Source organism: Ovis canadensis, chromosome 2 (genome assembly GCF_042477335.2).
Source record: "Ovis canadensis isolate MfBH-ARS-UI-01 breed Bighorn chromosome 2, ARS-UI_OviCan_v2, whole genome shotgun sequence".
Classification (NCBI taxonomy): domain Eukaryota; kingdom Metazoa; phylum Chordata; class Mammalia; order Artiodactyla; family Bovidae; genus Ovis; species Ovis canadensis.
Genome location: NC_091246.1, coordinates 251,369,327 through 251,383,007, shown reverse-complemented (window position 1 = coordinate 251,383,007; position 13,681 = coordinate 251,369,327). Strand labels below are relative to the sequence as shown.

Genomic DNA, 13,681 nt, shown 5'->3' with positions numbered 1-13,681 from the left:
GTTGCACCACTGTACATTCCCACCAGCAGTGGGTGAGAATCCCACATCCTTCACATCCTCAGCAATATTTGGTAGAATCAGTCTTTTGATTTTAAACATCCCGATACAGTGGTCCCCAACCTTTTTGGCACCGGGGGCCAGGTTCGTGGAAAACAATTTTTTCCACAGATCCAGGAGGGACGATGGTTTCAGGATGATTCAGACGGATTACATTTATTGTGCAATTAATTTCTATTATTATTACAGTCTGTGGAATTCTCCAGGCCAGAATACTGGAGTGAGTAGCCATTCCCTTTGCCAGAGGATCTTCCCAACCCAGGGATCAAACCCACATCTCCCTGTGGAGATCAAACCCACATCTCACTGTGGGCAGATTCTTTACTAGCTGAGCCACCAGGGAAGCCCAAGAATACTGGAGTGGGTAGCCTGTCCCTTCTCCAGGGGATCTTCCTAACCCAGGAATTGAACCTGGGTCTTCTGCATTGCAGGCAGATTCTTTACCAACTGAGCTATCAGGGAAGCCCATTATTATGTACAAAAAAGATCTTCATGACCCAGATAATCACAATGGTGTGATCACTCGCCTAAAGCCAGACATCCTGGAATGTGAAGTCAAGTGGGCCTTAGGAAGCATCACTACAAACAAAGCTAGTGGAGGTGATGGAATTCCAGTTGAGCTATTTCAAATCCTAAAAGATGATGCTGTGAAAGTGCTGCACTCAATATGCCAGCAAGTTTGGAAAACTCGGCAGTGGCCACAGGACTGGAAAGGGTCAGTTTTCATTCCAATCCCAAAGAAAGGAAATGCCATACAATGCTCAAACTACCGCACAATTGCACTCATCTCACACGCTAGTACAGTAATGCTCAAAATTCTCCAAGCCAGGCTTCAGCAAAACGTGAACCATGAACTTCCAAATGTTCAAGCTGGTTTTAGAAAAGGCAGAGGAACCAGAGATCAAATTGCCAACATCTGCTGGATCATGGAAAAAGCAAGAGAGTTCCAGAAAAACATCTATTTCTGCTTTATTGACTATACCAAAGCCTTTGACTGTGTGGATCACAATAAACTGTGGAAAATTCTGAAAGAGATGGGAATACCAGACCACCTGACCTGCCTCTTGAGAAATCTGTATGCAGGTCAGGAAGCAACAGTTAGAACTGGACATGGAACAACAGACTGGTCCCAAATAGGAAAAGGAGTACGTCAAGGCTGTATATTGTCACCCTGCTTATTGAACTTATATGCAGAGTACATCATGAGAAACGCTGGGCTGGATGAAGCACAAGCTGGAATCAAGATTGCTGGGAGAAATATCAATAACCTCAGATATGCAGATGACACCACCCTTATGGCAGAAAGTGAAGAAGAACTAAAAAGCCTCTTGATGAAAGTGAAAGAGGAGAGTGAAAAAGTTTGCTTAAAACTCAACATTCAGAAAACTAAGATCATGGCATCCTGTCCCATCACTTCATGGCAAATAAATGGAGAAACAGTGGAAACAGTGGCTGAGTTTATTTTTGGGGGCTCCAGAATCACTGCAGATGGTGATTGCAGCCATGAAATTAAAAGACACTTACTCTATGGAAGGAAAGTTATGACCAACCTAGACAGCATATTAGAAAGCAGAGACATTACTTTGCCAACAAAGGTCCGTCTAGTCAAGGCTATGGTTTTTCCAGTAGTCCCGTATGGAAGTAAGAGTTAGACTATAAAGAAATCTGAGCGCCAAAGAATTGATGCTTTTGAACTGTGGTGTTGGAGAAGACTCTTGAGAGTCCCTTGAGCTGCAAGAAGATCCAACCAGTCCATCTTCAAAGAGATCATTCCTTAGGTGTTCATTGGAAGGACTGATGTTGAAGCTGAAACTTCAATACTTTGTCCACCTGATACGAAGAGCTGACTCATTGGAAAAGACCCTAATGCTGGGAAAGATTGAGGGCAGGAGGAGAAGGGGAGGACAGAGGATGAGATGGTTGGGTGGCATCACTGACTCAATGGACGTGAGTTTGGGTAAACTCTGGGAGTTAGTGATGGACAGGGAGGCCTGGCGTGCTGCAGTCCATGAGGTTGCAAAGAGTCGGACACGACTGAGCGACTGAACTGGTACTGATTATTATTGCATGGTGGTGTATAATGAAATGGACCAGTACCATAATGTAGAATCTGACAGGAGTCAGAACTCAGGTGGTGATGAGTGACAGGGAGAGGCCATGCATACGAATGAAGCTTCCCTTGCTGGCCTCCTGCTGACCCCCGATGTGTGGCTCAGTTCCTAACAGGCCGTGGACCGGTACCATTCCAGGGTCCAGAGCTGGGGACCCCTTTTCTAGTAGGTATGTAATGACATCCCATTGTGGTTTTAATTTGCATTTTTCTAATAATTAATTACATCAAACATCTTTTATGTGCTTGCTTGCCACCCACATATCTTTGCGAGAGAAGTATCTGCTCAAATCTTTTCCCTATTTTTTAAATTGAGTTGTTTTGTTTGCTAATTATTGAGCATTCTTTGTATATTTTGGATACAAATCCCTTACAAAATATGTGATTTGCAAACATTTTCTTCAGTATTGTGGCGTGACTTCTCATTCTCTTTGTCTTTTGAAGAGCAGAAGTTCTTGATTTTTATGAAATCCAGTTTGTCAGTTTTTTTTTTTAATGTATCATGCTTTCAGTATTGCATTAAGAAGTCTTTGCCCAATCTAAGACCACAGTCATTTTTCTCCTAGGTTTTCTCCCAAAAGTTTGATAGTTTTATGTTTTACATTTAGGTCTGTGATCCATCTGAAGTTATTTTTTCCCAGTTATATTGAGAAATAAATAAAACATCCATTACTGTGTAAGTTTACGGTATAGAGCATGATGATTTGATTTATATTACTGTGAAATGATGACCACAACAGATTTAGTTAACATCCATCATCTCCTATAGATACTAAAAGAAATTTTTTAAAAAATTATCTGTGTGATAAGAACTCTTAGGATCTGCTATCTTAACCACTATCCATCACACAAGTTAATTTTTGTATGGGGTGTGCCAAGCACCGCCCTTTCCATGCCATTCTCCCATCTGCCTACAAACTGGTTAGGTGCTTTTTTTTAGGTCATGCGGAGTGGCAGGTGGGATCTTAGTTCCCCAACCACAGATCAAACCTGTGTCCTCGGCATTGGGAGCACCAAGTCTTAACCACTGGACTGCCAGGGAACCTCATTAGGCATTACTTTCCTCCCCATTTGCAGATGGGGATCACTGAGGTGAAGCCGCAGCTCACACAACTCTTTCTTTCTCCAGAGCTCCATGCCCGAGCACTAAACTCTACCGACTTTCCCCTCTTTCATGGTGTTTGGCCCTAGAAACTGCTTGTTGACAGGTAGGAGTCATTCCCGACCCTGAACCACACACATTACTCCTATTCGAAGAATTAGTCATGAACAGAACATTTGGGAAACCCTAGAAGACAAGATTCTACCGAGAAAAAGGGAAACAATTTGTAAAATAATCTCTAAGGGTCCTTCACCTCCCTCTTTCTATCTCTGCTATTTCTCCCCTGCTGCTGCTGCTGCTAAGTCGCATCAGTCGTGTCCGACTCTGTGCATCCCCAGAGATGGCAGCCCACCAGGCTCCGCCATCCCCAGCATTCTCCAGGCAAGAATACTGGAGTGGGTTGCCATTTCCTTCTCCAATGCATGAAGGTGAAAAGTGAAAGTGAAAGTGAAGTCATGTCCAACTCTTCACGACCCCATGGACTGCAGCCCACCAGGCTCCTCCGTCCATGGGATTTTCCAGGCAAGAGGACTTGAGTGGGATGCCACCGCCTTCTCCGATTTTCCCCCAGGAACAGGTGTGATCAGTGCTGCAGTGGATACGTTCAGCCACAGCGGGGCAGCAAGAGCACGGAATGCAGAAGGCAGTCAGGAAGCAGCGGGGGCCTGGAGAAGGGAGATGAAGGAATAATGGCCCATGTCAGGAGACTTAAGGGGAACCCTGAGGCTAACTGTGGCCCCACAAGGGGCTGTGTCAGGGGCCCAAGTAAGCCCCAGGCCCTGTGACTACCTCTGCCTCCAGCCCCACCTGGGAAATGCCGAATCCTCATCCCTGCACACTCAGCCCTCTCCCCTCCCACCCTCATTCACCCACCCTTAACACCCACCCACCCTTAATTATTAACAGCAGCTGTAGCTCAATGTATAAGGACAGGATGACTCAATTCAGGCTTCGGAGTCAGGTGCCGGGCTCTTCCATCAGCTCGTTGGTTTACTGACCGTGCGATTGCCGTCAAGTCCAGCACCTACCCGAGTCTTGGTTTCTCATCTGTAAAATGGGAAAATAGGAGTAGATGATTCCCTGGTGTCTTCCAGCAGGAGTTCTAGTCAAGAGGCTTGAAAATTGCAGGAAGAGGGACTTCTTGGGGTCTAGTGGCTAAGACTCCACGACGGCAGGGCACTAGGGTTTGGTCCCTGGTCAGGGAACTAGATCCCACATGCCACAGCAGAAGATCCCGCCTGCTGCGAGGAATACTGAAGATCCCACGTGCTGCAACTAACACTCAGCAAATACATTTTTTATAAAGCTTTAAAAAATAAGTAAAAAATGAAGGAAGAACCATTCTTCTCCCCAGTTTGAAAAACCATCTGATATTCTAAACCTTAGTTTTCTCAGCGGAAAAGGGAGGATAATGTTCCTGCTTTCTGCACAGGACTACTGTTGGCCCAGATAAGCTGATGTACGGGAAACTGCTGGAGATATATTAGGACACCTTCTCTTTTTAATTAGTTTGTGTTCTTGGCTTGCAGATCATAGGCAAAGAAGTGAATCAATAGGAATAATTCTTGTTTCTTAACTAGTTGAATCTGGTCCTTTGGTAGGTTAATGGTATAGTTGGAGGCACCAGGTAAACAAATTCAAATTTTAGTAATAAAACTACTGCTGAATGCTGACAAAGGTCCATCTAGTCAAAGCTATGGTTTTCCCAGTAGTCATGTATAGGCATGAGAGTTGGACCATAAAGAAGGCTGAGCACTGAAGAATTGATGCTTTTGAACCATGGTGTTGGAGAAGACTCTTGAGAGTCCCTTGGACTGCAAGGAGATCCAACCAGTCCATCCTAAAGGAGATCAGTCCTGGGTGTTCATTGGAAGGACTGATGCTGAAACTGAAACTCCAATACTTTGATCACCTGATGCAAAGAGCTGACTCATTTGAAAAGATCCTGATGCTAGGGAAGATTGAAGGCAGGAGGAAAAGGGGACGACAGAGGATGAGATGGTTGGATGGCATCACCAACTTGATGGACATGAGTTTAAGCAAACTCCGAGAGATAGTGATGGACAGGGAAGCTTGGCATGCTGCAGTCCATGGGGGTCACAAAGAGTCGGAGATGCCTGAGGGACTGACAACAACTGCTGAGAAGCAAATATGACTACTCAGATGGGGCTTCCCAGGTGGCTCAGTGGTAAAGAATGTGCCTGCAATGCTGGCAATACAGGAGCTCTGGGTTCAGTCCCTGGGTGGGGAAGATCCTTTGGAGGAGAGCATGGCAACCCACTCCAGTATTCTTGCCCAAAGAATTCCACGAACAGAGGAGCCTGGTGGGCTACAGTCTGGGTCACAAACAATCGGACACAACTGAAGAGACGGAGCACGCATGCACACACAGGGTCCTCAGATGCAGACAGCATAGAAGACACACACGGTCCTCAGATGCAGACAGCATAGAAGTTTGGAGCAGACAGACATTCCCCGTAGGCTCAGCGGGCAGGGAATATCTATAGTAGTAGCAATTACTGAACTACCTATGACACGCCAGGCACTGACAGAAGTATTTTACATAGAAAATCATAAGTCTTTGATTCGAAGGGATTTTAAGGATCATCTTACAATACCTGCAACTATATATCTGTCTGTAAAATTCTTCACTCAAGGCCCGTCTCCCCTGCTAACCTCTAAGCTGAATGACCCCAGGCATATTTCTGTCTTGTTAACTCTACATCCTCAGTATTGAGCCCAGTACCTAGTATATAGTAGGTGCTCAATAAACAAATAAACAAAACCAGTCCAAACTCACTCCCAATAGGAGAAGCCTTTCTACATTGACCCAGAGATGGTCACCCAGTCTTTGCTTGAATGGTTTCTTTGCCCCTGGTTCTACTTTCTTGAGCTTTTGTCCATTTTGAGAGAGAGGCTGAATATAGAGTCCTAATGCACACCTCAGCAACATCGTTTGGGTTCTGCAAGTCATTAGCCTACCTAATTCTGATAGAAGGAAGGAAAGAAGTTTGGTGGCTAGAAAGGGTGTAGGGTCAAATGAAGAGCTTTTCCCAGTGGTGGAAGGGAATTCTCTATGTGCGAGGCAGATGGAACCAGAAGAGAGAACAGACTGTCAGCACTGGGGAAGAAGGGACCAATAAAGGACCCACTGTGGGACCTGTGCAGCAGGGTGGCCAACCTTGGCTCAGTCCCAGCCAGTTATGATGGTCTCCTCCTCCTTGCCAGAGACTGGCTTGGGAGTGAACACATGATCCAGTTCTGTTGGGAGAGAAGGTCTGTGGAGGGGCTTCAGGGAAGTCCTCTCTTAAGCACAGGCTAAAAGAGATGGTCCCTTTTATTCCCCTGACAAAGGCAGGAGTTAGTACTTCTGGCAGGCACAGCTGGTTCCGGTCCCACTAGTTTCAAGAAAAATTCTGGAACTGAGTCTCATGGACTGCCTTGGCTCACATATCCATCCCTGAGCTAATCACTGAAGCCAGGGGAGGCAAAAAGAGAGCAAAAAACTGGCTTGAAACTCAACATTAAATAAACCAAGATGATGGCATCCAATCCCATCACTTCATGGCAGGCAGAAGGGGGAAAAGTGGAAATGTTTTCAGATTTTACTTTCTTGGGTTCCAAAATCACTGCGGACAGTGACTGCAGCCATAAAATGAAAAGACCCTTGCTCCTTGGAAGGAAAACTATGACCAACCTAGACAGCATATTTAAAAAGCGGAGACATCACTTTGCCCACAAAGGTCCATATAGTCAGTGCCATGGTTTTTCCAGTAGTCATATACAGATGTGAGGGTTGGAACATAAAGAAAGCTGAGCACTGAAGAAATGATGCTTCTGAACTGTGGTGCCGGAGAAGAGTCTTGAGAGTCCCTTGGACAGCAAGGAGGTCAAACCAGTCAATCCTAAAGGAAATCAACCCTAAATATTCATTGGAAGGATTGACACTGAAGCTCCAATACTTTGGCCACCTGATGTAAAGAGCCAGCTCATTGGAAAAGACCCTGATGCTGGGAAACATTGACAGCAAAAGGAGAAGAGGGAAGCAGAGGATGAGATGTTAGATAGTATCACCCATTCATTGGACATGAATTTGAGCAAACTCAGAGAGATAGTGAAGGACAGAGGAGCCTGGCATGCTACAGTCTATGAGGTCGCAAAGAGTCAGACATACTTAGCAACTGAACAATAAGAGCAAGCCAAGAAGAAATGACACAGTTCAGTTCAATCCAATAAATAACAGTCAAGCACCTTCTATGTAACAAGCACTGTTCTGGGCGCTGTTCCCTGAGGAAGGAAGGATGACTTCTCAGCATCCATTCTACCAACCATAAGACAAGTTAGAGAGGTAGGAGCTCTGAGGTTACAGATGATATCTGAACAAGTTATAATCAACACAGTCATGTTCCCTAATTCGTGGCTTGTGTTACCAAGCCAGCTGTTGGCAGCAGTGAAATGGGCCACGGTTTACTTTCTTAGCCTAGAAACCTACTGACGTTGACCCAGTTGTCTGTGTTCTTCAGGCGATACCTGTTAGTATTTAAATGTATTTGGCTAATTTAATCAAATGATATGTTTCTAGCTTGCAATGACAAAATATCAGCAGAGTTTTTATTAGCCAATAATTCATTCAGTCACAAGACATTGAACTTAACTCAGGCTAAAGACTAAGGCACACCCGGGAGGAGTCTAGGGTACAAATTTAAGGGTGCTCATTCTCAGGAGCATACAAGCAAGCCTGCCTGGCTGCAGTCCTAGTCAGACCCAATTCAAACTAGCTTAAGCCAAAATAGAAAATTATAGATGAATATTCTAAGCAGAAGAGGCACATGGTGAAGCTGGTCTCTAGCACACATGGATCCAGGGCTCAAACGCGCCAGTATTTGCTAATTCTCTCTTTTTCTCCCCTTCCTCTCTCCCCTCTCTATTCTTCTGCTTGTCTCTGCCTTTTCACTTCAGTCTCTCACCACCATTAGTCTTTCTCCTTTCAGTTAGATCACAGTTGCAAGCAGCATTAGACTAAGGTCTTCATTTTGTAAGGAAAACTGGGACAGATGAGGCAAAGAGGGGGACCATGAAGGGGAAAAAAGAATCTCAGGGAAGACTTCCCGTTGGCTATCCTGGGTCACATGTCTGTGTCTGGACCAATCACTGTGGCCAAGGCTAATATAATTGCCTGATCTGGGACATGTGCTCACCCCTGTGGTCTAGAGGCTGAAGGTTGGGACCAGAAGAGACGAGGGGTCTGATGGGCAGACAAAGACAACTCTTGGTATTTTAAATCTGAGACACTCTAGTCTTTGTTATTTTTCTACTGAAAACAATTATTTTTAAACAACACAGCTTGATAACCTGAGGTTTCTAAAAATTGCACCAATTGAGTTACAGAAAAGTAGATACCACCCCTGATCAGGAAGAGGTAGTGGCAACAAAGGCTGAAAAGATACATTAGAGCCAGATCATGGAGGTCCTTTCATTATTTCAGTAAAGCTGTGTCCAAAGCCTTAGGTGCCAGCAACTGTGGAGTTTGAACTCTCTTCTGTAAGCAGCAAGGCGCTTTTGAGCAGAGGCATGGCAGAGTAAGAGAAACTGCTGAAAAGTCACCAAACAATGTGACCGTCAGCTGTCGAGGCTGGAAGAGAAACAACACACCCATGTGCTAGAAAGGACTGCAGATAAATCTCTGGCTCAAATCTGAGGGAGAGAAGGCAGGGAAAGACCACCAAGGCAACCCGTCAGCTGAAAAAAGCCAAGTATCTTCAGCATTTCCCACCCAGCAATCCCTTGGTCTGTGAGCAGTTGGAACTCATTGCTTTCACAGCTTTGAGTTTCCAGTCCACAGGCTGAAAGCACTGCAGTAAACTCATCTTTCTGTTTTGTTGTATTTAGCGGACAGACTTTGGTTTGTTCAGAATGGATACACTGAAACATTACCAGCCTTGACAGTATGTAGTAGTACAACCATGCTGATGAGGATGCTGAGGCTGTGAGGGGGCCACACAGCTAGAAAGTGATGGAGCCTGGATGTGGATTGAACCCAGGCAATGCCACTCCAGAACCCACCCTCTTTAACTTAACTGCCCAGTTCAGAGAAGCCCCTCAAAATCCTTCTGTCTGGAACCATGTGCTGTGCTGTGCTTAGTCGCTCAGTCATGTCCGACTCTTTGTGACCCCATGGACTGTAGCCCGCCAGGCTCCTCTGACCATGGGGATTCTCCAGGCAAGAATACTGAAGTGGGTTGTCATGCCCTCCTCCAGGGGAGCTTCCCAACCCAGGGATCGAACTCAGGTCTCCCGCATTGCAGGTGGATTCTTTACTGTCTGAGTCACCAGGGAAGCCCAAGAATACTGGAATGGGTAGCCTATCCGTTCTCCAGGGGATCTTCCCTATGCAGGAATCGAACCAGGGTGTCTCTAATGAGAAAGCCTGCACTTCTTCAGGGAGGAAATATGAGCAGGAGTCCAAGCCAACAAGATTCTCTCAGGTCTCAGGCTCAGCTACTAATGAATATTGACAGGGAAAAAAAGAGAAATCTCATGTTTCCTTGATTCTAAGACACGCCATCCATTTAACTGAAAGTAGGGAAAGAAAGGGTTTCCCTGGTGGCTCAGCAGTAAAGAACCCGCCTGCCAATACAAGAGACTCAAGTTCGATCCCTGGGTCAGGAAGATCCCCTGGAGAAGGAAATGGCAACCCACTGCAGTATTCTTGCTTGGAGAATCCCATAGACAGAGGAGCCTGGCTGGCTACAGTCCATAGGGTCACAAAAGAGTCAGACAGGACTTAGTGAATAAACAACAAAGGGAAATAAACATTTCACTGAATATATGGTTGACGATAAAAACACATCCTGATTTCAGAAACATCGTAACAGGGAAAGTGTGCATCTTTGGTTAAGAAAATGGAACACATAGTCCAAAAGGTCTTTGAGAAACTTGTCAGAGACCTTTTCTTAAATATTCCTCGAGTGTGCATAGTGTGGCCAATCTTTTCTGTAAAAGAACTTAAAACAAAGCTGGGTTCTTTGATTTCAACCCCCACCAACATCTGTGCCAGAGCTAATCACTCCCTGCCTGCCTGTGCCTCATGCTCGCCTCTCCCAAGCCACAGAGTAATTTGGGTGTTTACTTATCTCCCCTGAAAGGTTCCGGGCTGGAGAGAGAGGCTCGCAGCCTGAATCACGTCCTAGTCGCCGCCAATGCCGCAGCCTGGGACCTGGCACGTGGTGGGCTCTTAGTGAACATTTCCTGAGGGGTCACGTGAGTGACTCCAAGAGCCAGTAAAGGCAAGAACAGGTGCAGAGTGACCCCTACACCCAGCCCGCAGGGGTGTGTGCACCACACCTGGTAGAAGCCGAGCGTCGCTCCAGAGGCTTGAGCATCAGAGGCCGAAGGTGCGGAAGACAGACCTCCTTTCAAGCAGAGGGGGTAGGGAGATGCATTGGTTCCGTGACCTTGCAGGAGATGCTGTCACCCTGGGTGGGGTGCGGGGTCCGGCCTCTGGCCCTGCTATTGCCCAAATCCATCAATTCTGGAAGGAAACCTGGTGCTGCTAAGCTCACCTTCCCCCTCCTCAACTCACAGGCAGGAAGAAGGCGGGACACATTTTCTCCCCAAAATATGCAGAATGGCGGTTGCCATGAGCACTGGGATCTGCATGTTACTTGACATCCGTTTTTTTAGAAGTTCGGTTGCCATGGTAACAAAATACCATTTGCGAGACTGAAGATGCATCTCTGGCTCAAATCTAAGAGAGACGAGGCTCTTTCTAGACATCTCCTGGAGTGGCGGGGCGGAACCAAGTCTCCCAGCTCGGGAACTCTGATAAATATCAAAGATTTAAATTAAAGTGCACTGAAGCAGCCTGGGGTTAAAAAAAAAAAAAAAAAAGGCTGATGGAAGGGAAATGAAGCTCCCATGAGGCTGCCTGGATTGCGGAGCTGCACAACACACTCCCCAAAGCCAGCCCAACCACTGCTGACACTGCCTGGCACATTGGGGGCAGGTGATTTCAAACAGAGTCTCTGTTGCTGGTGGCACATATCTCAAGTACAGGCAAACACAGTCACAGCCAAAACAACAGATGTTCATTCAAGAAAATATTTACTGTGCATCCACTGTTAGCCATGAATAGCCCTAGGCACTGAGGATATGGGCAGAAATCCTTCCCAAGGAGTCCAGATCCTCAAGGAGACAGCTGATCAAGTATTAATAATATGTGGTTTATTAGAAGGTGGGCTAGGTGAGGGGACTAATACTACCGCCCTCCAAAGTTGTTCACATCCTAATCCCTGTGAATTCCTGAATACATGACCTTTCGTGGCAAAAGGGATTTTGCAGATGTGATCAAGTTAAGGATTTTGTTGTTGTTTAGGCGCTAAGTTGGGTCCAACTCTTTTGCGACCCCATGGACTGTATCAAGATTGCCAGGAGAAATATCAATAACCTCAGACATGCAGATGACACCACCCTTATTGCAGAAAGCGAAGAAGAAATAAAAGCCTTTTGATGAAACTGAAAGAGGAGAGTGAAAAAGTTGGCTTAGAACTCAACATTCAGAAAACTAAGATCATGGCATCCAGCCCCACCACTTCATGGGAAATAGATGGGGAAACAGTAGAAACAGTGACAGACTTTATTTTGGGGGGCTCCAAAATCACTGCAGATGGTGGCTGTAGCCATGAAATTAAAAGACGGTTGCTCCTTGGAAAAGTTATGACCAACCTAAACAGCATATTAAAAAGCAGAGACATTATTTTGCCCACAAAGGTCCATCTAGTCAAAGCTATGGTTTTTCCAGTAGTCATGTATGGATGTGAGAGTTGGACCATAAAGAAGGCTGAGCACCAAAGAATTGATGCTTTTGAACTGCGGTGATGGAGAAGACTCTTGAGAGTCCCTTGGACTGCAAGAAGATCCAACCAGTCCATCCTAAAGGAAATCGGTCCTGAATATTCATCGGAAGAACTGATGTTGAAGCTGAAACTCCAATACTTCGGCCACCTGATGTGAAGAGCTGACTCATTTGAAAAGATCTTGATGCTGGGAAAGATTGAAGGCAAGAGGAGAAGGGGAGGACAGTGGATGAGATGGTTGGATGGCATCACCAACTCGATGGACATGAGTTTGAGCAAGCTCCAAAAGTTGGTGATGGACAGAGAAGCCTGGCATGCTGCAGTCCATGGGGTCGCAAAGAGTCAGACACACTTAAAAAAAAGGAAAAAGAAAGTGGGTGGACCAGGATGGGAGAAGAGGAGGTGACAGGAAGGGTCAGATCCTGGATACACCTGCAGAGGAGCTGACATGAACAGTTCAGCCCGGTGAAGGGTGTAAGGGAAAGAGAGGAGTCGAGATTGATGCTAAAATTCTTGGCCTGAGTAACTAACTGAGAGGCTGGCATGGCCATCCCCGTTTTTAGTCACTTGAATTTTGAGAAGTTTATTTGACATCCAAGAATGGAGGTTAGGAAAGAGAACAGACTCAGAAATGGTCCAGGCTACAGATAGAATTTGGAAGTGAATTGAAAGTCACTCAGTTGTGTCCGACTCTTTGCTACCCCATGGACTGTATACAGTCCATGGAATTCTCCAGGCCAGAATACTGGAGTGGGTAGCCTATCCCTTCACCAGAAGACCTTCCTGACCCAGGAATCAAACCAGGGTCTTCTGCATTGCAGGGGGATTCTTCACCAACTGAGCTATCAGGAAGCCCTTAGAATCTGGAGGTGGTTAGTTAATAAAAAGGGACTTCCCTGATAACCCAGTTGGTAAAGAATCCAGTTGCAAAGCAGGAGACCCCGGTTCGATTCCTGGGTTTGGAAGATCCCCTGGAGGGGGAGCATGGCAACCCACTCCAGTATTGTCTCCATGGACAGAGGAGCCTCTCCCCGGCGACAGAGGAGCCTAATGGGCTACAGCCCATGGAGTCTCAGAGAGTCGGACACGACTGGGTGACTAAGCACAGACACAGCTTATAAAATGGTATTTCAAGCTAAGGGCCTGGATGCGGTCACCAAGGGAGGGTGGGGCACTTCCACATCTCAAGGTCCAGGACACAGGGAGATCTCAGCAGAGGGGGCTGAGACAAGTGGCCATTGAGAGAGGAGGACAGCAAGCGAGGACGTAAAGGCAGAGCATTCAGGAGGAAGAGGTGAGCCGTATCAGATGCTGCCGGGAGCCCAGCAAGGTCCGCGCTAAGACTCCACCGCTAGAGACGGCAGCTTGACAGTTGTTGGTGACCTTGAGAAGCACAGCGGCAGCCAAAGACCTGTGAGCAGGTCCAAGAAAGTAACAGGGAAGAAACTGGACCTAGGAAGCAGAGAGCTCTTTTCCTCGTTTTTCTGTACAAAAAAGAAGCAAAGAAATAGGGATCGGCTGCAGAGATGATGTCAAATCCAGAGAGGGTTTTACTTC

General features: G+C 46.2%; 1 non-coding gene across 1 annotated transcript; it reads right to left on the bottom strand.

Annotated features, from left to right (window-relative positions):
• Positions 1-446: 446 nt before the first annotated feature.
• TRNAC-GCA (transfer RNA cysteine (anticodon GCA)) lies at positions 447-519 on the bottom strand. The gene has a single exon. It is a non-coding gene; the product is annotated as a tRNA-Cys (tRNA).
• Positions 520-13,681: the final 13,162 nt, after the last annotated feature.